This window comes from Crotalus tigris, unplaced genomic scaffold, assembly GCF_016545835.1.
Source record: "Crotalus tigris isolate CLP2741 ecotype Arizona unplaced genomic scaffold, ASM1654583v1 scf7180000017611.44802233496:7321179, whole genome shotgun sequence".
Lineage (NCBI taxonomy): Eukaryota > Metazoa > Chordata > Lepidosauria > Squamata > Viperidae > Crotalus > Crotalus tigris.
In genome coordinates this window covers 1,502,078-1,525,639 of record NW_024096511.1, presented here as the reverse complement: position 1 = coordinate 1,525,639, position 23,562 = coordinate 1,502,078, and the positions used below count along the sequence as shown (strand labels likewise).

At 36.2% G+C, this 23,562-nt stretch overlaps 1 protein-coding gene across 4 annotated transcripts in view; it reads left to right on the top strand.

Annotated features, from left to right (window-relative positions):
* Positions 1-23,562, top strand: part of PDE7B (phosphodiesterase 7B) — a 184,195-nt gene that overhangs the window by 69,286 nt on the left and 91,347 nt on the right. The window contains exon 1 of one of the 4 annotated variants that reach the window (XM_039323475.1): positions 10,660-10,695. The exons of the other annotated variants lie outside the window; for them this stretch is intronic. The gene's annotated coding sequence lies outside the window, so the exon portion shown is untranslated. Of the gene's footprint in view, positions 1-10,659; positions 10,696-23,562 lie in introns of those variants that run through there. 4 annotated transcript variants of the gene reach the window in all.

The following is a 23,562-nucleotide window of genomic DNA, read 5'->3' as shown; positions in this document are numbered from 1 at the left end:
CTCCAAAGATCAATCCTTCCTTCCTTCCTTCCATCCATCCATTTCCTTCCCTTCCCCTTCAATCTCTCCTTCCTTCCTTCCTTCCTTCCTTCCATTTCCTTCCTTCTCCATCTCCTTCCTTTCCCCTTCAATCTTCCTTCCTTCCTTCCTTCCATCTCCATCTCCATCCCTTCCCCTTCAATCTCTTTCTCCTTCCTTCCTACCTTCCTTCCTTCCTTCCTTCCCCCTTCAATCTTCCTTCCTTCCTTCCCCTTCCCTCCCTCCCAACATTTTTGAGCAAGGAAGAGTAAGCTTCTCCAGCGAGCCTTGCTATATTGTTTTTGTGATTAATCACTATGCTTTAATTATGTTCAATTCGTAACAATGAAAATACATCCTGCATATCAGATATTTACATTACGATTCATAACAATAGCAAAATTACAGTTATAAAGTAGCAACAAAAATAATTTTATGGTTGGGGGTCACCAGAACACGAGGAACTGTATTAAAGGGTCGCAGCATTAGGAAGGTTGAGAACCACTGGACTAGAAGACCTCCAAGGTCCTTTCCAGCTCTGTTATTCTGTTTTGTTATTCTGTTTATCTGTATATTTTTCTTTCTTCTCATTCCACACAGGTAGAAGATTATGTGTTGGGATCAAGGGCAGATGATTTCAAGTTCTCATGTGGTCTTGAGTATTGGGAAAGTTCTGAACATTTACTGACGTAGTGATTGCTCTTGCTTTGCTGACACGTTGGCTTATTTTATCTCATACTATTCCTGGACCTGACGTTGGTTTAGTGACATACTGTGGAATGTCAGCGTAAGACTAATGCTAGCGGCTGAGGTTATGCTATCTTCTCTCTAACATTGTCCTGTGTTATACTTCTTGGTGAAATATTTTAAGGATATATGCCAACATTGGGGGCAACACTGGGTCTCCTTTTAATTTAGATGAGAGTTCGTTTTTTGCTTTTTTAAAAGGACAAAAATCCAAGACATTCAAGAAAACTCAGTGCACAGAAATGAAATTAGTATAATGTCTTTTTTAGTATAATGGGTCTTAGTATTCTGCTCATTTACATTGCAAATTACAGTCTTTTTCGGTGTGGTACATACTTCTTGGATAATTACAGAAATCATGCTGTTAATTCTTCAAGGTTAATGACTTCAGATGACAAAATAGATTCACTGCTATTCACTGCTCCTACGCAGGTAGAAATAAATATTGTTACATCCTGAGGCTAACATTTTGCTCTGAAGTAAACCCTGACTTTCTCATTTCAATAAACATATTTCCAAATAAGCACATTTCTATTGCACATGAAACATTCCAGAGAAGATTTTCATGTTCCATAATAAATATGTCAGCACTCTCCTTTTTTGACTAAGTGGAAAGTCCAAGGATGCCATTTTTACAAAGTTCATTTATAATAAATAAGAAGGGCTTATACATAGACTTAGCAACCCATATTTACGTATTTAAAAAATCCACTGTGGCCTACTATCCTCTCCTATTAATGCACAAGGTTTGCAGAGTGAGTGTGTCTTTCTGATTGCAATTATAATCATCTGTGGACCAGATATAGTATGATTAGACTTCCCCAAGGGATTTGTAATCAAAACAGGAACACTGAAAAGGATTTTGGTTTTCCCCAAGTCCCTTTATTCTGTATAGTTGGCAATGACTTGGAGAGTAAAATCTGCAGGAACTCCTTTACCTTTTTACCCCTGTGTTCTGTTATTGTACATTTAAAATGAGCTAATGTCTTTTTCGATATAAGTCTCTCTAGAAAAGTACTGGAAAGGGAGAGAATTAGGAGGAAACAGTAAATGGCAATTCTAAGGTATTGCATCTAGACTTCCCTCAGTTTTGCTCCGGTTTACCCTGACTTGAAATATCAATTATTTTGCCCCCCAAACATCAGTGGGTGTAACAGTGCAAAAGGTAAAGAAGTAAGGAAAATGTAGGTTTCTTTATAGCAGTGGTTCTCAACCTGTGGGTCGGGACCCCATTTGGGGTCGAATGACCATTTCACGGGGGTCGCCAAACCACGCTGTCTGCCATTTTTTTCCCTTTTCCCTAGCTGTCCTACTCCCTCTTATTGCTGGCCACACCTACTTGGGGGTCACCACAACATGGGGAACTGTATTATGGGGTCACGGCACTAGAAAGTTTGAGAACCACTGCTTTATAGTCTTGCAAAGGTTACACCAAAGGCTAACAATTGGCTAGTCTTCCTAAAGTCCAGCTACAACCAATATCAAAATGAAATGATGAAAAGCAATCATAGATTTATTGATCCACGGGGTGGGGAGGGAACCCTACAAACCCATACAAAATAATCAATCAATAATAACTTTTCTAGGATTAATATAAATCAAAAGTGTATGCTAGGTTTTTAATTCTTCAGATTTTTTTGCATAGATATTACAATAAAAGAAGAAGGAAGAAATTCAATCAACCAAGCTAAATATTTAAAACTGTGAGGCCAGTGATTTAAAATCCTAAGATGGAACCTGTGGATGGAATGCAGATAATTTAGGTGTTATATAATTATCAGATTTCATCCAGTTGTGACGGTCAAAAGGAAATAGCAACTCTCCCCAGGTCTGAAAACCCATGTATCCATAGTGCTTCAAGATATTCAAAAGACAACTTTGAATTATAACTTTAGAAAATAATTCTGAATTTATAATATCATTTCTTAGTTCGGAAATGTCTGTGTTACTCCACATCTTAACTGATGACTAGAGCAGTGGTTCTCAACCTTCCTAATGCCGCGACCCCATAATATAGTTCCCCATGTTGTGGTGACCCCCAACCATTTATACATCACCGGGTGCCAGGGGCATGGCCAAAGAAAAGGGGAAAAAAATGGCGGACAGCCTTGTTTGGCGACCCCCATGAAATGGTCGTTCGACCCCAAATGGAGTCCCGACCCACAGGTTGAGAACCACTGGACTAGAGGAATATAGGAAGTGTCCTTTTCATCTTTCCTTCAACTTATGAGGCTAAGTAATAAAGATTTCATCAGCAGGTATTTTTCTTAGAATTTGTCAATTTTTAATTGACTATTTTTTAATTAGAGGAGCTGTAAATAACATCATCACATGTAAATATACACCTATTACCATTGAACTGAGACACCAGTTCCAAAAATAGAACAATATAGTACTGTTACTTCCAAGTACTGGAACCTTTGCAAATAACCCTGATGTTAGCCATTTGTAAGCTGTGTTACAGTACTTAGCTCTGACAAGGAAATTGTAGAAGATATACATTTAATTTAATATATAATACAAGAACATTTGTATTACGTCTCTTTAACAAGAATAGAACAAAGTTCAGTGCAGGGCCAGCTAGTGACAAAGTTAGGTAATGTCACAATCCACAAATAGGATGGCTTCAATGAAATTGAAGTAATTTGTATGCAGGATTAAAGACCTTCAGGTGTTTTGTTGCTTTTGTTGCAGCTGAGTTTAATTTATGTGTCTGGTTTAAACTACAGTATAAGCTGTTTTAGTTCAAATTTCACCTTAGATGACTACAGTCTAGTCAATTTTATACTAACAGCATAGTTTAGAATAGTGGGATATTTCTTGATTTATGGTGCTGACAACAATAATTTCATAAAATAATCTGTTGGGTATTTCAGATTTTGCTTCTTTTCTCTAAAAAGGTAAATGAAATGTAAAATGTTTCAAGGAAACTTCAGCCATAAACGTGACCTGATTTTGGATGCATTTTAAACTTGAAATGGAATAGTTAGCATATTATCAATACTATGATCTTTTGCAAATCAGTCCAAAAAATATATAAAAACAACTGCATCACCACCCAAATCTCAAATAACAAAAAACGATATAAATGTTATAAATATATTTTGTATAAATATATTTTGTATATCTATGGTCTGAACAATCATACTATTATGAGATTGTTTTGTTTGGTTGAATTCATTTGTTTTTATCAGTTACAGGCTTCTAAAAAAACTTCGATTGGGATATCATACAAATTCTGTCAAATACGTGAATAAATAAGCCAAACACACATTTCTGAATAGACTTATTAGGAATAGATCACGACTATCTTTTTAGAGAAGAGATGGTGACTGAAATCAAGATACTAGGTAGAAAACAATAGGACAATTGTAAATATAGAATAAGGAAAGAAAAATAAAGGTTGGAAAAGTACCACAAGTAAGAATTTATTTATTTATTTTAAAAAGCATTTCATTTCATAGAAGTAAAATAAAAAGAAAATTGCTGATTTAATACACTCTTATCATGTAAATCTAAAAGCATACAAGTGATAGCAGAATAAAATACTAGAATTATATCTTGTTACAATAATTTGAACCTGAAACAAAGCAGAAGTATAAAAGAGGCAATAAACAGAACTTTGAAGATATGTACTTATAGAAAATTAGCAGGGTATAACATTGGTTTGCCAGTTGAATGAGCCGATGTTTTGGCATTGATTCTATTGCCATTTCACATTAATTAATGTTTGGCTCTGTTCAGTCTCACTTGCCACTATTACATTATGTTAACTGTAAACTACCTGGGAGTGTCTAATTCAATTTTGATTTATTGCTTTAAATAAATCATTATCCACCTTGGAAACATAAATCCAAATGCTTAAGTAAACCGATACCTCAGAAAGCAATAAATATGCTGGCTGCATTCTTATGCATACTTACTAATCTTACTGCTTTGAACTTAGTAGGTCTTGAGATAGATTGAACTGAAAGTTGGTAAACACTTTGGTGTTTACTTTTAGTTTCTAACATATAATGGGTAAAATTGATTTGCCTAATGACCGGATTGGTCAGTTAATGACTGCCACAAAAAATGGCAAAACATCAGGTCCAGTCACACCAGTGGTGGGATTCAGTCGGTTCGCACCACTTCGGGAGAACCGGGAGCTAATTTTTTGTTGCCCAGGCCCAGAATGGACTTCCGGAAGCAGCATCCACACAGAGAACTGGTTGTTCACATATTTGAATCTTACTACTGAGTCACACAATGCCTCAACTTATGACCACAATGATTAATGAATGTAATTCCAGGCTCAAAATTATGGTCAAAAGTCAGGGACTATCTTTCTGGATTCTAATATTCTGATTCTAATATCAAAGCATACAGTCTTCCATATTGGTGGTAGAAGGAGTGACAGAACCTGGGGATGGAGTGAAAAGAGCAATCAGTCTAGAGTCCCTATGTAGCCACAAACAAACTAGGTCCAACCCTCCTTTAGTGCCATTGATTCTTATCTAATTCTAAGCAGGTGCTGACCATTAATTGAGATGTCAAGCTACGAAGTCTACAGTCTTTAGGACCGCTACATGCTTCTAACTTACCAACAGTGTGGGAAGGAAAGAGGGGAGAATTCTGAATCCACAGGTGTCCTTATCAGTGTGAGAGCTGGAGCTGTTGAAGAATTGTTTTGGTAAACTAAAGTTTCTTCTCATAATAATTACTAGACGATATTATTCTGGACCGTATAGGTCTATGTAACCCTAACTAGAGAGCAGGTATCAATGTGTTGGAGTGTCTGGCAGTTATTGGGTTAAATGCTACGTATGTTGATGGGTCAGTGGGAGGAGTATTAAAGGTCATTGAGAGACTTCCTGGACACAAGCCAGATGGGACCCTTTGTTCACCAGCTGCATGGTTCCCAGCCACACGGTTAGGAGATCCTTGCCAACATGTGACGCGCAGGAAGAGAAGAGGGGAAAATCCAATATCAATTTACCTGGGGAATAAACCAATATTGCAAACATGTACTTCTGGATGCATCTCCACGTGACTGTAAGTCGTTGTCTAGAATTTCCAGAATAAAGCTATATTTCTGTTTATTCTTCTGAGTTATCTATCTGTTTGGATTGTACAGAAAGCAGCCTGTTCAGTTTGGAACAGAATAGATCTATTGGACAATGTGACCCGAACCTGTCAGAGAGGGGAGGGAAAGTTCCATCCTTTTAGTTAACTGCTTCCCGCCATTTCCTCAGAGCTAGCTTTCCTTTAACCCTGCCGGTTTGTATCTGCTCAATAAAGTATACATTAGAGAATGCAAAGTTTTGCTTTGGTTGGGCTTTTCAGCCAGAGGTTGACATGAGAATTGTGCATAAGCTACAGCAGGGTGTCCAACTCACAATATCAAATGACGTGTTGCGATGTATTGCAATTTTTTTTGCCATTGCCGGCAATGATGCATCTGGCCTACGGGCCGGCAGTTTGATACCCCTGGGCTACAGCACTAAATCAGTTTAATTGAACCTTCATATGTTGTTTTGTACCTGACAACACTGCTTGTATGAACTCACTCAAAATACTACATGGCATGCAACTATCTGTCTCCCAAGAACAACACTCTGCAGAAAACTTCATTAGAGTATCCCTTGTTGAAGTGCAGTCAAAACAGGATTGTTGTTTTTCCCCCCCAAATCCATTTATTTCAGTCTAAGTCTTTCTTAAATATCCCCATAATATTAAAAGGATTTTAAAATGTTAACCTTGGCGGGATCCTTTCCTAGGTGGGAGGCCAAGCTAGGCATTACATGAAATAAATGGTTAAAACCAGTCCAATCTGGTTTTCCTATGCCCAAGTTTTCTTTTTGATCCCTTTTTTAAAATAATAATAATTATTATATAAAACTGCCTTGTAATATTTACAAAATGTTTATATGCACATATTTTAATTCCTTACTTTCCTGAGCAGTGTTCCATTTACTCTGTTTGGAAATAGTGAAAGTAGAATAATGGAGGATTATCTAGTATGTTTTAGCAGCATATCTCTCATGGAAGAAACAAGATTCTCATTTAAAATTGAAGAAGCTAATATCCTTACAGAAAACAATGTATCACTGGTTTGCAAACAAACAAAGAATGTGTATTTTATGCAATCCATTTTGAAAAGTTCAGCTTCCTGTATTTATGCTTTTAGCAAGTTATTATTTTTGAAAAAGAATTCAGCATAATTTCTTTGCACAATATGTTATAAGGCAGATTGTGTGAGATGTATTTTGTGTAGATGAATCCAGATTGTTTGCTATTTTAGTGAAGATACATTTTGCAATAAAATAATCTTTTTTCTTTCATTGCGTGACATTTGAGGCATTTTAGCTTGTTTTAAGTTGGAAAAGTTCCTTAGCATTTAGTATGCCATGTTCTTAGCCATTCATAGTTAACAAAAATCTATTCTCTTTTTTAAGTATTATGGATCAAGAAAATAATTACGATTTTTTGATCAGCAGAAGTTTAAAATAAAATTCACGGATTTGTTTACTTTTGGCTTAGTCCGTTGTGTGAATTAACTTCTATGATTTGTATGTAAGCCATGGTTTCTGGATTAGAGCTATGTAAAAATAGGCTTATTGTAGCTTGTTGAACAAACCATGTTAAATAATCTTTACTTTAATGCAGCATGTGACCACAGCTGTCTTGTTAAATGGGGCTTAATCCAAGGTTAGAAGTGTAGCCTCTGTCCTTCTATTAAGCTATACAGACAACTTTATTACTTATTGTAATTTATTGTATTTCCTAGCTTTGCACTTCCCTTGACAAAAACAGTGTTCAGCTGAGCAAGAAAATGTGATTAATTCCGACTCCCTCAGTTAAATAGTCTAAAACATTTCTGATAGTAAGGAAGCACGCAGTGGTGGGATTCAAATATGTGAACAACCGGTTCTCTGTGTGGATGCCACTTCCAGAAGTCCATTCTGGGCCTGGGCATCAAAAAATTAGCCACCGGTTCTGCCAAAGTGGTGCGAACCGGCTGAATCCCACCACTGGAAGCATGTGATGTCGGAGTACAATTTCAGATTTTCACCTGCAAAGTTGCATTTATAATGACCTGAGGTGGTTTATTCTTCCCTTTCTGAGCTGATTCTCTTTTAGATAATACACACACACACACACACACACACACACATACACAAAACTGATCAGGGCTTTTTTTGTCATAGAACACCCAGAACGGAGTTTTTTGGATGGAACCTTGTAGGGTAGGCAAGGAGGGTTGTATGATGTGTGTGAGTTCCGGCACCTTTTTTTTTTTTTACAAAAAAAGCACTGTAACTGATTAGATTGGATGACTTTGAAACAATTTAATTATTGAATCAGACAGTAAAGTTTTTTAAATTGCACCATACTAAGTGGAAGAGGGAATTTGCTTGGCTGAATGTGCACCTTTGGATAACATTTCCTGACCTACAGAGAATGTCCTTATGGTCTCTCTATTCCTATCATGTTAATAGTACTTTGGAAGAATCATGTGGTTATAGATCTTCCTGACTTCACTTTCTGGGGTCACTGTATAGAACTTACATCTCAAGCTGGAAGTTCTGAGGCCTTCTTTTCTTCTGGACACCAATATGCAGTTTTCTGCATGAGAAAATTAAGGAAGTTTATTTAATTCTGCAGTTGTTACACACATATATTGATAACGCTGTCATAGAGAGAACTACAGTTGTTTGTGGCTTATCTACTAAATGCTAAGAGTAGAGGATGCTAAATGGAGAAATGCCAGTGGGATTGTGTTTGTGTTTCTCCTACTGGCATGCTGTTCCTTTCTCTTGGTTTTTTTCTGCATTTTTAGGCCTCACACATAAATATGGCACCTTCCCAGGTGATATGTCACTCCGTTTCTCTGCAGCAATTTTTATTTTCTTATCCCTGCCTTTTATTACTTTGTTTTGAAATAGATTGATGGGATCTGTGTATTAACTGAGCATCTGCTAATGTCCTAGAGCAACTGGCAACCTTCCCTAAATGCGACCATAAATAATTATATTCCTCTGCTCCTGAGATTAGTTCAACTTTAAAAATTGTTGCCAGTAACTTCTTATTAATCACAGAAATTACAGTAGACCAAATCTGAAGCTACCTGATTATCTTTCGGTATATAACGTCACATGTGTGTTTAGCCAGAAAGACTTCTCACACAGAGAAGAAGGAAAACTTGTCTTTTGTGTATTATGTAAAAGAAAATTAATTCCTTTACCGAGTCAACACTTCTTAGTCATGCAGCAGGGATATGTATTAAGTACCAGTATTCCTTGAGACAAGGTTCCCAAACACTCCCAAATGATGCTCAAGGTCAGGACAGAATTGCAAATAGTTCTTCTACTCTGACTTAGTATCATTTCAATACTTTGCTTGCATTATTTAAGGGAAAGAATATGATTTTATCCCAAAGCCATAGTGTAAAAGTTCCATCTGTTAGATGATGTCACTGTGGGATTTCTTTGAAAGAGCTTGTTTTTCTATTTAAAAAGCCACATCTGGGTAAGTTGTGCATATTGACATTATTATAAATGATGTCCCTGGGTAAAAATGGAAGGATTGCCAGGAAAATGTGCTGTATGTATTAATCTGGTCCTTAGTACAGAGTTGGTTAGTTAATGATTCTGATCAGTAATTACTTTGGCAAGTGGAACTCAGGGAACCAGAGATATTTTTTGTCAGATTTTTAATACTGGATAACTTTTATGCATTTGACTAGCTTCTGTTCTTCCAACGTTGCAGCAGATGGATACCTTATATGTCACCATTAAACCCCAGTGAGTGAAAATGGAATTTCTATTAGAAAGTTTTGAATCAGAGATGGATAATGAGCAATAAGGAGAAATGGTAAAGTGAAACATACTAAAAATTATCATTCTTCCCTAAACTTCAGCTCTTTAGTTATAATTTCCTGCAGGATTCTTCTCAAGGGATTAGTTTCTTACATACATTGCTCTTCTCTAAGCACATTATTAGTATATTAAATGCATGGGTAGGAGTTACCCTTTCATTCCAAAGATATTTCTCTGTCTGCACAGAAGAGAGATGAGATTTTATCAATTATTGCTGGCCAGATCCTTATCTTTCAAGGATAGAAATAGGCAAATGCCTTGGAAATTATTAAGTGCTTCTGCCATTGCCCCTAAATCAGGATCTTGTTTTAAAACATCCAGGGTTTCAAATTGGTCTATTAGAAAAACATCAGCCTATTAAGAACACATGTGTACATGTTCAGGTCTTATAACTTCCATTTTCCAGAGATTCAGTTTTAATTATTTTTCATCCAGATGATTACACACTCTTGACAATTCAATAAGCTAATCCTAAATCAGAGAAACAAAACTTTTTTTTTCAAGTGGCTGTAATGTTCAGACACACATTTGCAGGATTGAAGACTATTTGAGAAATTATTGCCATTGCTACACACATTTCATTTTTACTTTTGATAAATGTGTCGTGCATAAATTTGTACTGTATCATTTAATATACTCACTGAACTCAAAGCTACTTCGGGCAAAATACCTCTTGGGTAGAAACCCTTTGCAAAATCATTTAATTTCTATTGAACTGAAAGAGATTTACTGCTAAGAAGGCAAAGGATCTGACAATTAAGAACTTTGTTTAGGGCTACCCCAAGCATTTGTCTGGTTCAATTTAAGGAACAAAACTAGAACATTGGGTGGGGTGAATGTATCCTCTAAGAATTTACCATAGTTTCTATCTGCTGTTCTCTATTTTTTTTTTCCTTTTGGACATTTCTTTTTAAAACCATACAGATTGCCTTTCTCAAAATGTCAGACAATAAAAAAGTGAATGCCATGATGTAAAGTACACTATATTATGTTTTAATTGTAGTATATTGAAAAAGACACCATGGCCTGACTCACAAAGGATTAAAACAAGGTTTACAAGCTACTATGGGTAAGTTTACACATCACACTAAGATAAAGCCAAAATGAAGCACTTATGATGAAAAGGAACTTTCATTTTCAGCTATACAACTAGACTTGTATTTTGACGTTTATTGCTTTTCTACACTAAAAGTTTTAAACAAGCCATAGGCATAATTACTATAATCTTGCCATTTTTAATTCTGTTACTGAATCTTGCTCTGGTTTTAGTTAATTACTGCCATTTTAATATCTTGGCAGAATTTAGCAGCTGTTGTTTTCTTTCTGTACTGAAAGCTGCAAGACACTTTTGGATTATCTTGAGAATTAGATCAAAACTGTTATGAAAAGTTGATACTAGGATAATCTAACATTTAAGTTTGCTGAAAAATTGTATTTCAGTAGAATGCCAAGTTAAAAAAAAATACTTTTGACCCACTGCACTGCATTGCTAATTAGTTTTAGAAAACATTTCATGTTTTGGAAAAACAAACTAGTTCACCTAAAATTGAACAAACAGTATTACTGTACATATAGTGAAAATATATTTTGACTGAAAGTCTTTAGATCTCATGCATGAGCTTTATCTGAAGTTCCTAAGCCTATGTTATTTTTTATTTACAATGGAAATATGGTATTTAAATAGACATGGGCAATTTGCAGGTAATTTACAATAATGAACTGGAATATTGTGTTTTAACAATCAATAGTTTAGAATATTAAAGGTTGTGAAATTAGTAGTCTCCAAGAGACTCAGTGGGTGGCAGCACCAGACTGACCTTGTTTGAGCAGACAAGCTAAGCAGTTATAGGTCCGAGTAGTTCTTGAATGGGAGGCTTCAGGGAATGCCAGGGCTGCAGGCTACAATGTTGGCAGGGAAAAAATGAGAAAGTAATTGCAAATTGTTTTTGAACTGTAGCCAAGTAAATGAGGTAGATCGGTGCTTCTCAACCTGTGGTCTATGGACCTCTGGGAGACTGTGATGTCATCACAGGGGGTCCATGAAGGCTTAAAGAAATGTTATGATTGAAATCTTAAGTCCTACGGGTCCCTGGCCATGATCTGTGGCCACAAAAGGTATTTAAAGGGGGTCCATGGTGAACAAAAGGTTGAGAACCACTGATGTAGATTTATTCATGATGTTTCCAGGAGTCAAAGTCAGCTAAAGCAAAACCCCAGCATTTTCTGGATGTTTCATTTACATCCTCAAATAACAAATGAGGCTTCTCACAGTTGACCTGTTCTATAACTTAATTGTATAATCTGACTTCGCAACTTCATCTGCAGAGATTGGCTATAAACGGTAGCTAACTACCTTCAGCTACAGCCACATGAGATTTCTTGGATCTCTGCAATAGTAATTATGAAGAGAAGGACTAAGGTAGATGATTACATAGGATTGCTTTCTTCTTTTTGACCTATTCTTCTTATTTGTCCTCTTAATACAGAGTTATGATGGCTGCCAAATACAGATTTTGACAAGACCACTAATAATTGGAAAGGCTGCCCCAGATATGCTTGTGGTAAAGATGCTCAACATTAAGGAGACAAAGTTCTGTCAAAATATGATTTAGTCTCCCCTATAATTTGTGCCAGAAATATAAAAAAGAAGCCTACATTTTGGAATTGGGTACCACATATAAAATGTGATTGCATAATTAATTTTGCTTCCTTCTTAAAGAAATCAAGAATATTTAAAAGCCCAAGAAGGAAAAAAAATAATGACATTATTTGTTTCTAGGATTTTTCTTAAAACATGTCGGCAACAAGTCAGCTTCTTTTGTAATTAACTGTATTCCAGATATACTAATGGGGAAATCCTTATTTGCAGCAGAGCTATGAATGTGCAAAGCACTTCGTTTGTCTTTGTAGCCTTAGTTTTCCATTTCTCAAGACGGGGAATGTTTGAGGCTACAGGAATGTTGAATGGGAAAAGTGTCAGGGAAAGGCTTTCCCTTTGTAGAAATCTGAATACATTCTTTTTAAATCATACATGACTTTGCTAATATTCCTATTTTTCTCAGGTAAGAAATAGGAAAGCGTTAAGATGGGGCTTGTGCACTACATTTGAAGGGCTTTTACCTTACAGCACACTGATGATGTTTTGTAGTTTGGTAATGAAATGTTTGCAAGAAAACATTCAAGCTCAGAGAGCCCCAAGGACCCCACAGTTCAACCTTGAGTTACAAATATCTTCTATTCTCCTTTGCTTAGTTCTAGTAAATCTAGAGAGCCATTATTGGTCAGTGTAGATTGAGGCAGTTTGTCTCCATCTAGAGACTCCAAGATTCTTACACATCTTTGTTCCTATTTTTGTACATGTTAACAAAAATAGAGTTGTTACAGAAATTGCTGTACAATTAAATTTCTGAAAGGATCAAAAGCCCAACCTGGCTATGACTTGTATTTTAATTAACACTGAGCAGAGGAACTGTCCTTCTTCCCACTGATATTTTTTTTAAAAAAAATCTTAGTTACTTCATCCAGTTGAACCTTGAGTCAGTCATTCCACCTTAGCATAAGTTATCTCACATAGTTTTGGTGAAGATGACTGTATGTGGAATCTCATACTCTATCCTGAGGTTCTGGGAGGAATGACAAATTATTATTTTTTGAAAAAAGCAACAAAGTGGGACATAAATGACTACCCCTCCCCATCCCCATAAAGAAATTACCAGCACACTCACTGTTAGTTCTATAGATGGGAACTGCTGAGAATTATAATTCAGCAGCATCTGAAGGACATTGGCATTCATAGTTATCCCAATGGTGCTTTTTCACAAGGCAACTGGACTTCCTTGTTTTTCTTTGAAGACGTTTTGCTTCTCATCCAAAAAGTCCAATTGCCTTGTGAAAAAGCACTTTGGGGACATTCGCGGTATGTAAGCTTATTCTACTTTTGCCTGAAACAACCTGTTACAGTCCAATTTTATGTGCTGTTCCGCGTTCTCAAAATCTGCTGGGGAGGGTTCTCTACTAGAACAGGTAAAGGAAAATTGTTCAGTATCCCAGTTCTTCAGACAGAAAAAAAATTCATCCCCAGAGGTGTCAATTGGATTATCCTCAAAATGTATTTTGCCGCAAAAGAATTAACAGTGAAACCTATGACTAAATCAGAGCAATCAATATCTTTCTCAAGATGCTCTTTCCTCAGCTCTCAGTGGGTGGTGCTCTTTTATTATTAGTTGAGAAACCAAGGACCAAATGGTAGCGTGGATTCTGCTCCTATACTTGTTTGTTTATCAAATTTATATGGTCATCTGTCTTAAGAAGGTGACTCTGGATGACATACAACAGTCCAGTAAAGCAGTAAAATAAATAAAACAATCATTTATTTGTTTATTTAATTTATCCCCCTTTGTTATTTTTTTAATAAACAACTCAAGGTGGAGAACATATGTTCCTTCTCCCTCTTATTTTCATTACCTAAAAGCATTATAAACTATTAAAATAGCATTAAAACTATAAAAAGCAGAACTAAAACAGGAAAAGAGAGATGTTAATAATAACAGAGGCACCTCACAAGTTCACATATTCCCTGAAATGTGCACCTGGTCATGAACGGGTATTGGATATCTGTGCATTGGGTGATTTTGGACTTTCTCTTGGCCCAAACTATTTAGCTATTTCCTCCCTTGCTATAATAGGAAAGATTAAAAGGGGTGGCACTACTGTCTCAAACTCTTGGGAAAAGAAAAATAAGACATCTGAAATAAACCATGAATAGGAATGTACATTAATTTTTTTAACTAGTCATATTATTTGGATAGTCCATTCTATGAATCTGGGAATTCAAAATTCAGTGAACAAATGAATTGGCCCCACCTAGTTCAGGTTCTCAGATCACATCTACAATTTCTTGTTAAAATTAAGAATAAACTGTGCAATAGATTTGAATATATTAAAGTCTGCCTGTCTGTCTCTCTCTCTCTCTCACTCTCTTCCCTTATCCTTTTGAGGAGGCCTATTTGTTCATTTGATGAGTTGATTCCAGCTAATTGAGGTCGTTGTTTAAATGGGGGTGTAGCTTTAAAACAATCATATTTCCAGCAAACTGTATTTTTTTCACTTTGTGAATTTAATATTGCAATGGACGTTTTCCTAATGTACTAACTGAGGAGGCCCTGATGGGTTGTGAAATACCACATAAAACACTAAAGAAAACATTATAAAACCAAACCATAACTTTGTTATCCTTTCATTGGACTATATTACATCCAGATGGCAAGAGTAGCTTTACTAAGAGGTTTCTTCGTGGTTGTTGGTTTTTTTTAATTTTAGTTTTGGCCCTAAATACAAGTACCTTTTTAATGTCAGATCTCTCTAAAATGCATTGAATTGAGAAATAAATTATATGATGCATCCATAAAGTTACTCCCTATTTTTTGTTCTTCTGCTTGAGAGATAGTGTTAGTTTGTTCCAAGTACCATTCCTTTAGTTAAGAGGACAATTCAAATCATGTAATTGAGGAGACTCTTCGCTTAAGTTAGAACTTGTAAGAAAGGGTTGAAGTGCACCTCACTAAAAATATAAAAATGTAATATGCTACACATTCTGTTAACAAAGTTATACTGTAATCCAAAGAGGTTCTTGATTGGAATTTTACCTGGCGAGAGCCACATTCATAATCTAATCATGGGCTTAGTGGCTAGCCAGTTTTATGTAAACATCAAACAAGTCTTTTTTAAAATTTTGAAAGAAAAAATGGTACCAGAGATGGTTAATGTTTATTTAATATTAACATATTAATAGTAACATTTTGTATTGGTTTGTTGTCTTTTGCCAGATTTTGCATAATTAATACTTTAGATGAGGGGTCCCCAAGCCCTGGGCCCTAGCCCACTACTGGACCTTGAGCCTTTAGAAACTGGGCCATGGAAGTGGCATGGGTGTGCTCCATTTGTACAAGCAGCAGGCATGTGCACCCTCCACTCATGCAAATGGAAATGTGTGCACATACGCTCGCCTGCAGCATGCATGGAACCATCCCATCTCCATTCCCTTCAGTCCGGAAAGCCAAAAATCTTCAAAAACTCTGCTTTAGATCATATCATATGTAATACAACTAGGATTCTATTGTATCACATGTAGTGGATGAGGTTGTGTAACTTGCAGAAATACAAGGAAATGCCAGAAATTGCACAAGAAAACTAGATAGAGTCATTGCATATTTCTGAGATACTTATTCCTATTCTGGCTAATTAGATCTTAGTATTACATAAATGTAGGCTACAAATATAACTGCGGTTATATACCAGAATATTTATCTTTCCTATGTGTACCTCTGCTGTAATCTTCTTTAAGGGTCTAAAGTAAAAGCTCAGTATATTTGCATTACAATGATCCCATTGTTAAAATCCATTTATTAATTAACACTAAATTGATTTTCTCCTGGCTCTTTTGAAAGAGGACTCTTATATAAGAATACCATACTGAAGTGCATATTAAGATGCTAAGAGTTTTAATGTATTAGTGTAATCATGCTATTTTAAAACCCAATTTTAAAAGACTTCATCATAGTTGCTGTTGTATCTGCACAGTTAATAATGATACAAAATTTAATCTACTGATACATAAATTAACATAACCAATAGACCAGTGCTTTTCTCTTATTACAAAGTCACTAGTAAACTTAGTATTTAATTAAAAATTAATTTTTATATATAAATGGTTACAAAACATCAATTATTGCAAAGATTATCAAAAATGTAGGCCACGCTGTGGTAAATCCACTTTTCTGAGAATTTGGGAAAGAAGAATTAAAGGCATGTAACTATACCTGTATAACTTGCTGCATTCTTTTCTTTTTTGAAGAAAGCAACTCCACGCCCAGCACCAAGAATGAATACATTAGATTGAAATAATATGTACAGCTGGTCCAATGTAAGCTATAAACATACAGAAACATAAAGAGCATGGTGGCACAGTGGTTAAAACACAGTATTGCAGGCTAATTGTGCCCACAGTCTGGAGTTTGATCTTGACGGAGTTTGGGGTTGACTCAGCCTTCCATCCTTCCACAGTCGGTAAAATGAGGACCCAATATGTTGATATTGTAAACCACCCAGGGAGTGCTGTAAAGCACTATGGGACAGTATATATTGTTCTGTTGTGATGTCAAAACACAGAGAGAGAGAGGGGGGGGGGGAGAGAGAGAGAGAGAGAGAGATACCTGTCTAAATGAGACTCTGACTCTTTTCTCAGAAAATATATGATTCTGTTTTCTGCTTGTTCAGATTCATCTCTTTCTATGATCTATAGTTTTAGCACAGATTTTAAAGGAGAAAGACATTTTCCTGAGGATATTCCGTAGATACCGTGTTTCCCCAGCTACTGGTATATATACTTATGGCTATTAGTTGAGGGGAGAACAAACTTTAGTGTATAAAAATTGTAAAAAATGGTTAAGATTAAGTTCATTCAAGGTTAAACATGGTCTGCAGCTTGGAGAAAGTTAAAGAAATTTCCACCATTGCCATTAAAATAGTTTAAAAAAAAATCAGAATCCTGATTACAAATAACTATTTTTTCACTCCTTGCATTTCTGAGTTATCTTAATTTAGAAAGCTGATTTTATTTATTTATTCCTCTCTTTGACAGACATCAAAGCTATATGCATTCCTGCATATTTAAGACAGAGTGAAGCAGTTATTATGGTGCTTATCATTATAACACAATTCTAATGTGTTTAGTAAAATCAATAATTACTTGTGTTTGTCTTCTGCTATTTTTTTCAGATTTTTCATGCTTTTATTAAAAGGATAAAGTACGTTTATGCATGAAAACCCAGTAGTCACTTCCTAGAAGGTTACTGGTTGCAAAAGCAGCAGGATGTGGCGGAAACAAAATCATCTTTTTATAAACATCTGGGAAAGGAATTATAGCAATAAAACAAAGACATCCATTGGTTGGGTTGATTCCTTGATTAAGAGCTGCTATAAAACGGGCTAAACATATGAGCAATTTTGTCAGGAAGTTACTAGTACAAAATGTCATCTTACAGGGCAATGGTATGAATGTTTACTCAAAGGTAAGGGCTTTTTACTAAGGTGATGCACACTCAGGACCACAGTCTTAATTACCTATGTGTAAGCCAGTCTTAAACAAGCCAATTGTTCAGCTTCAGCACTATCATTACTTTGGCTCTTTCAGTCTGTGCCTGCCTTGTCCATCTTGAGCAGGGGTGTTAAACTGCCGGCACATGGGCCAGTTGCATGATGCAGAGGCCGCACCCACCCCGGTGTGAAAAAGGTCGCGATACGTCACAACATGTCACGTGACATGGCGAGTTTGAGGATTATATACAAGCATCTTCATGTGTTGTTTATCAAGAAGTTTCCAGGTTAAATCAATATATTATTAGAAAGAAAGGTTGATAATTGCAGTAGCATACTGTGCTTTTGAAATGCTTGATTTCAGTCAAATAGGGACCCATATGAGACAGCACAAAAAATGGATTTTAATTAACTATCTGCTCCGATAAACAGATTCACTCTGAGTCAATACCAGGTTGTCTAGATTCACAAGTCCCTTTATAAATGCCCAGAGTGCTTATTCTCTCACAAAAGTTAATAGCACATTATCTGTGCACCTACATAAGCTGACTTTTATTATTTCTTGGAAAATTAATTTCAACGGGATAGTTAAAAGCAAAAAATATCTAGAGATATTTAACTCATTATCTCTCTGTTGCTACCTTGCTCCAAACACCCATCAGACACAAATTAAACAAAAACTTCATAGAGACTGACCAACTTTCCCAGAAATTAACTTGGGGCAATTTATTTTTCTTCTGGCACCAGTTGTTTGCCATTTGGTACATGGGAGTGTTGTATCTGACGACACCTACAGATATAAACTTCTACAGAAGATCAAAATTCTAAAAGGCTTTAAAAGATGGAGGTTTTCATCTTATCTGCCCCCAAAAGTGGTTTGTGTGTTTGTGTGTGAAAACTAGGTTGGAGGGGAACAAAATGCACGTTGTTTTATGTTCCTGGAAGAATGATGGGATATGAAGATAACTAATAATAATGACTCCTAAAGAACAACAAATCTTTGTCAATCAAGAGCCCTGGAACCCCAAGATATTTATACATAGATATGAAGGTTTGGACTATATACTTGACATTATATTCATGTTCAAAGATGAGGCTGGCCTATTTGTGCATGGTAAGCCCTTTTCACCTGAAAATATTTTACAGGTCATATAACAGGAAAAAGAAAGCACTTATTTATTCAGTGCTTAGTTAGCTGGTAGAATTTATTACCACAAGACATAGTCATAACTATTAATTTGGGAGACATAAGAAGTGAATTGGGTAAATGAACAGAGGACAAGTCTGTCAGGGATTCTTCACCTTAAAACACATATTCAGTTGGCCAGTGTGAAGAATAAAAGCTGAACAAAGAGGCTCCTTGTCTTGATTTAGCTGAAATGGTCTTGTGCTCTTAAGTTAGGTGTATAACTTGGGAGCAACATTCTTTTAAAAGTCTCTAAATGTTTAAATAATTAAAAAAAATCTCAAAGTTCTATTGTAAACATTTGGGACCATAAAGAACTGAGCTAGACCTTTTTTTAAAAAAAATCAAAAATAATTTTATAATACTTAGTTGGCAAATACAGTTTAGTCATCAAGGGGAGTAAAGCAAATATTCTTATCTGTTGCATTATTGAAGTGTCTTCCATCCTTTGAAGAATTTAATCATATAGAATGTTTAAAGGGGGGAGGTGTCTTTTGTTGATTTTTTTTAAAGAAGTAGAAAAAAAAGAAAAACTCATTGTCACAGATTTGCGTATGACAGTATCTATTTCTCTTACACTGTTAAAAAGAATATTCAAACATATGTTGCAAGTCTTTTTTTCATGAAAAGTTGGTAATTGAATTAACCAAAATACCGGTGTTATTTTAGGGAAGAACACTACAACTTTCTACACCTTTCCAATTTTAAAGTTATCCTTCCCATTTAAACTAAACAAAATGGTATCATAGTCTTGGTATTCCGATTTGCAGGAAAACAGACATATAGATATATAGCATATGCTTCTTTTATAGTAGGCACGATTTAGGGAGATTACTAAATGCCTTCAGATTATTATAATCAGCACTGGCAAAAGGCTCTGGCAAAAGCCACTTTTGCTATTTTGTGGCTTCATGAGAATCTTTTAGGAATGCATTACATTTTTCAATTCTCAGATTTTTACTCTTCATTAAGTCACTAAATTCCATGGACTGGTTTACCATGTTGAAAATGAGAGGAATAAAATAATATTTAATTGATAGTTTCACATGCTGAAACATCTTAGCCTGGAGGTGCAATGAGTCCTTCACAAACACTCTTCTGTTCAGTGTAAATTACCTATTTGGTCACATGCTAGAGAGGCATCTCACAAATATTTGTAGAGAAGATCTGGATACTACTGTATACAGCTTGTTGAATTTCTGTTATTTATAGATATTGGTGCAGTTTGTTCAAACTGGTGGCCTTGGGCAAATAACCCGAAGAATCTCAGTAAATGCAATCAGATTTAAAAAAAAAAAAGAAAGAAAGAAAGCAAGGAGAAGATGGTTAGACATTGGATTCAGCACAGCAGATGTGGCTTCATCAGAATAGTATAGCTTTTTGCAGTGTAAAATTCGAATTCTGTCCTGGTAATATACACAGTGTGCCATTTGGCCTTAATGTATGATGAGGGTCATCTGCTTTTTTTCTGATCAGTTTTTGCTTGCAAGGCATAAAGAAAACAATCATATTTTAAATGTTTTGTTTTGTTTTGTTGACATGCAGAGGCCTTCCAAAGAGAGTAGGGTTAAGTTTGAAAAGGGATTGGCTCAACCTATTGTCCAGCCCCTCTTTTTCCAAACCATTCTTAAGCATAGTGCCTTCCTTACTGGTGATTTCCATTTTTACAAACACTAAAACAAGTCTTAATAAATAATAAATACTAATGCTTACAATCTAATTACATAGGAATTAGCAGTAATGTGAGAAGTTTTCAAACATCAGTATCCTATTTAGAGAAAAAAACATGGAAAAAGTCTCATGAAATCAAAGCGTTTCCGCTTGATCAAAGCATTTCAAAAGTTATATCTACCAGGCCTCTAGAGATTTTGGTTGGATTTGATAGTCATTTTTCTTTTGGCTATTAACTAGGGCAGTGATGGCAAACCCTTTTAAGACCGAGTGCCCAAACTGCAACCCAAAACCCACTTATACATCGTCGGGTGTCAGATGGGTGTGGCCCATTGGGTGGGTGTGGCCCATTGGGTGGGCATGGCTGCAGTGGTAACAGCAGACTGGGTGGGACTAAAAAGTTCAATCAATCAATTCCAACTTTGCAAGATCTTTTTTTTCCCCGCAAGAAGTTAAAATTGACTGATTGATTGAACCTTTTTTTTGTACATGGCATTGGAGGCCTAAAGCGAAAAGGTTTTATAAAACCCAGCTAAAGGCCTAGGACTGGGGCAACGTCGCACGTGCCCACAGAGAGGGCTCTGAGTGCCGCTTCTGGCACCCGTGCCATAGGTTTGCCACCACTGAACTAGGGTAAAATCATTCCTATCTTCTCAGCATCAAACTAAGCAAAATAATCAGAGTGAGTTCATGTTGTGCTGCATTGCTGAATTATTGGAGGGCCATTTTTTAAAATTAATTTTTATTTGGTTATTACAGCCAACAGATCTTTTCAGTGCCACTTAACCTCTTGCTGTTTTGATTATGTTGCAAAATAATATCTGGAATAAATTTTCAAGCATGGTATATTCAAGACAGTCAGAAGCTAGGCACTCAAGGCAGTCAGACAGGCAGCAAAAAATGTTGGAAACCTGTGGAAAGTTTTAGGGCCGGGTTTCTGCTACACTTCTGCTGCATGTTTGTGCTGCTGCTTTTTCTTTAGAGCTGAACTTTTTTTTTTCCAACCCCTCAATGCAAACAAGCTGCAGAAGGGTTTTCTTTGCTTGCTTCCTTCCTTCCTTCTATTCTTCAGCCTGGCAATCACTCATCAAGGTAAGTGACTTACAGATTTTGACATCTTCTTTCTAGGCATGCAGCAAATTAAGTATTTAAAAGGGATCCAGATTGAAGGGCAGAAGCGAAGAATTTAGTTTTAGCCTGTAATGGGGGAAGTCTATCCCTCCCAGGTTTTTTTTTGTTTTGTTTTGTTTATTGAAGAAATGTGGTAGGGGAGGGGGTTTAGCAAGGAAAAGGTCCTCCTGAAGCTACCACCTTTGCATACAGGTAGCTGATTTTCCCAAAGCTTAGAAGAGTCAGGAGAGATTTGTAGTCTCCTGATGGGAGCAGAGATTATAAGCCTGACTTCATTGGCCAAGCATGAAGACTTGTTTGGAAGCCTTTTTTGCATTGGCTCTAAATTCTAGGCCCTAATCTAGCTGAGCTCTTCCCTCCTACTGCACTACTTTTGGCTTTGCAAGCTTTTAGCTGCTTGTCTGCCTCCTTTATGGACTTGGCTGGGTGGTGGGCCTCCTCCATCCATGAGGTACCCTAGTGGTGGGATGCAAATACATGAACAACTGGTTCTCTGTGTGGATGCCGCTTCCGGAAGTCCATTCTGGGCTACTGGTTCTGCCAAAGTGGTGCGAACTGGCTGAATCCCACCATTGAGGTACCCCATGCTTGTTAACAACCCATGTTCATTTGATGGTGGCATCAGGGAGAGTAGAGGATGGAGGTCATTAAGCAAGGTTGTCTGACTTAACAGTTGACACCACTTGCGAACATAAAGGACAGGAACCATTACCATTGTAGGTTGAGGGCTACCTGTAGTAGGCAGAAGAGTATACATGTCCAGACTCAAATTCTTTTTTAAAAAAAATATTTTATTAAAATTATATTATGCAACTAAAACTAATACAAACTACAAATATAAAAATACAAAAAGAAGGAAAAGAAAAAAGCACAGGAAAAAGAAGGAAGCCTTCCCATTCATTACAGCAAGTATAAATAATTCTATTGTAGGTATTGCCAAAACTTTCTAAATTCAGCATACAATAATCTTGCTGCAATTATTATGTTGTGTTTCATGACTCTTTTCTTACTGTTTATTCATCAGTCCAGGAGAAAAAGTTCTGGTTTCAATCAAATATTAATCTTTAAAGTCCTCTAAATCACTGTGTTGAAAGAAAAATCTTCATCAGGGTCCAGTCCAAGCCGGGAATAAACAAAATAGAGACTGCTTTAGAAAGAAGGTTTATTGAAGAACAGAGCCAGACAGAAATGTGGCTCTTGGAAAGTTGACCTCATGTAGCTGGGAGTGGTGGGTTTTTATACCTTTTTGGGATTTTGTGCTTGGAGTTGTTTCCTGTTCCTGTGCCATGAACTTTGACCTGAGCTTTTGAGTGTGTCCTTCTTGGTATTGGAGGGTTAACCCTATTATGTCCTAAAGGTCATGTCTTTAGAGTTTGCATGGGGTATGTAGATTTTAGGGTTCTTTGTCTTCTTAATCTCATCAACTTCTAACTTCCTGACTCCAACCTTTCTGAATAGGATTATCAAATCTGCATTTCTACAGACCTGGCCTCTGCCTGGGGGAGAGGGGCTGGGGATGGTTTCTGGGGGCTGGTTTCTGTCTTTTAAAACTTTATTTCTCTATTATTGTATTCCTTTGAGAAATATAATATTCTGCTTTTTAATATTCCCCAAAATATTTCTTTCTCTGGGAGATGCTATCCTCCCACAACTGCATGTATTTGAGCCCAAAATTTTATAGCATGAAGTGCACATTTACATTCTAGATAACTTTTATGGTGTGCAGTATATAATTTTTCAGCATCATTTCACTGTTGAGTACCTATTTTTAATGTAGGTCTTCTATACCAGGGTATTTTCTGCTTATTAATTTTTTTTAAAAGTACGAATGAAGAGGCTTATTAAATACTGTGA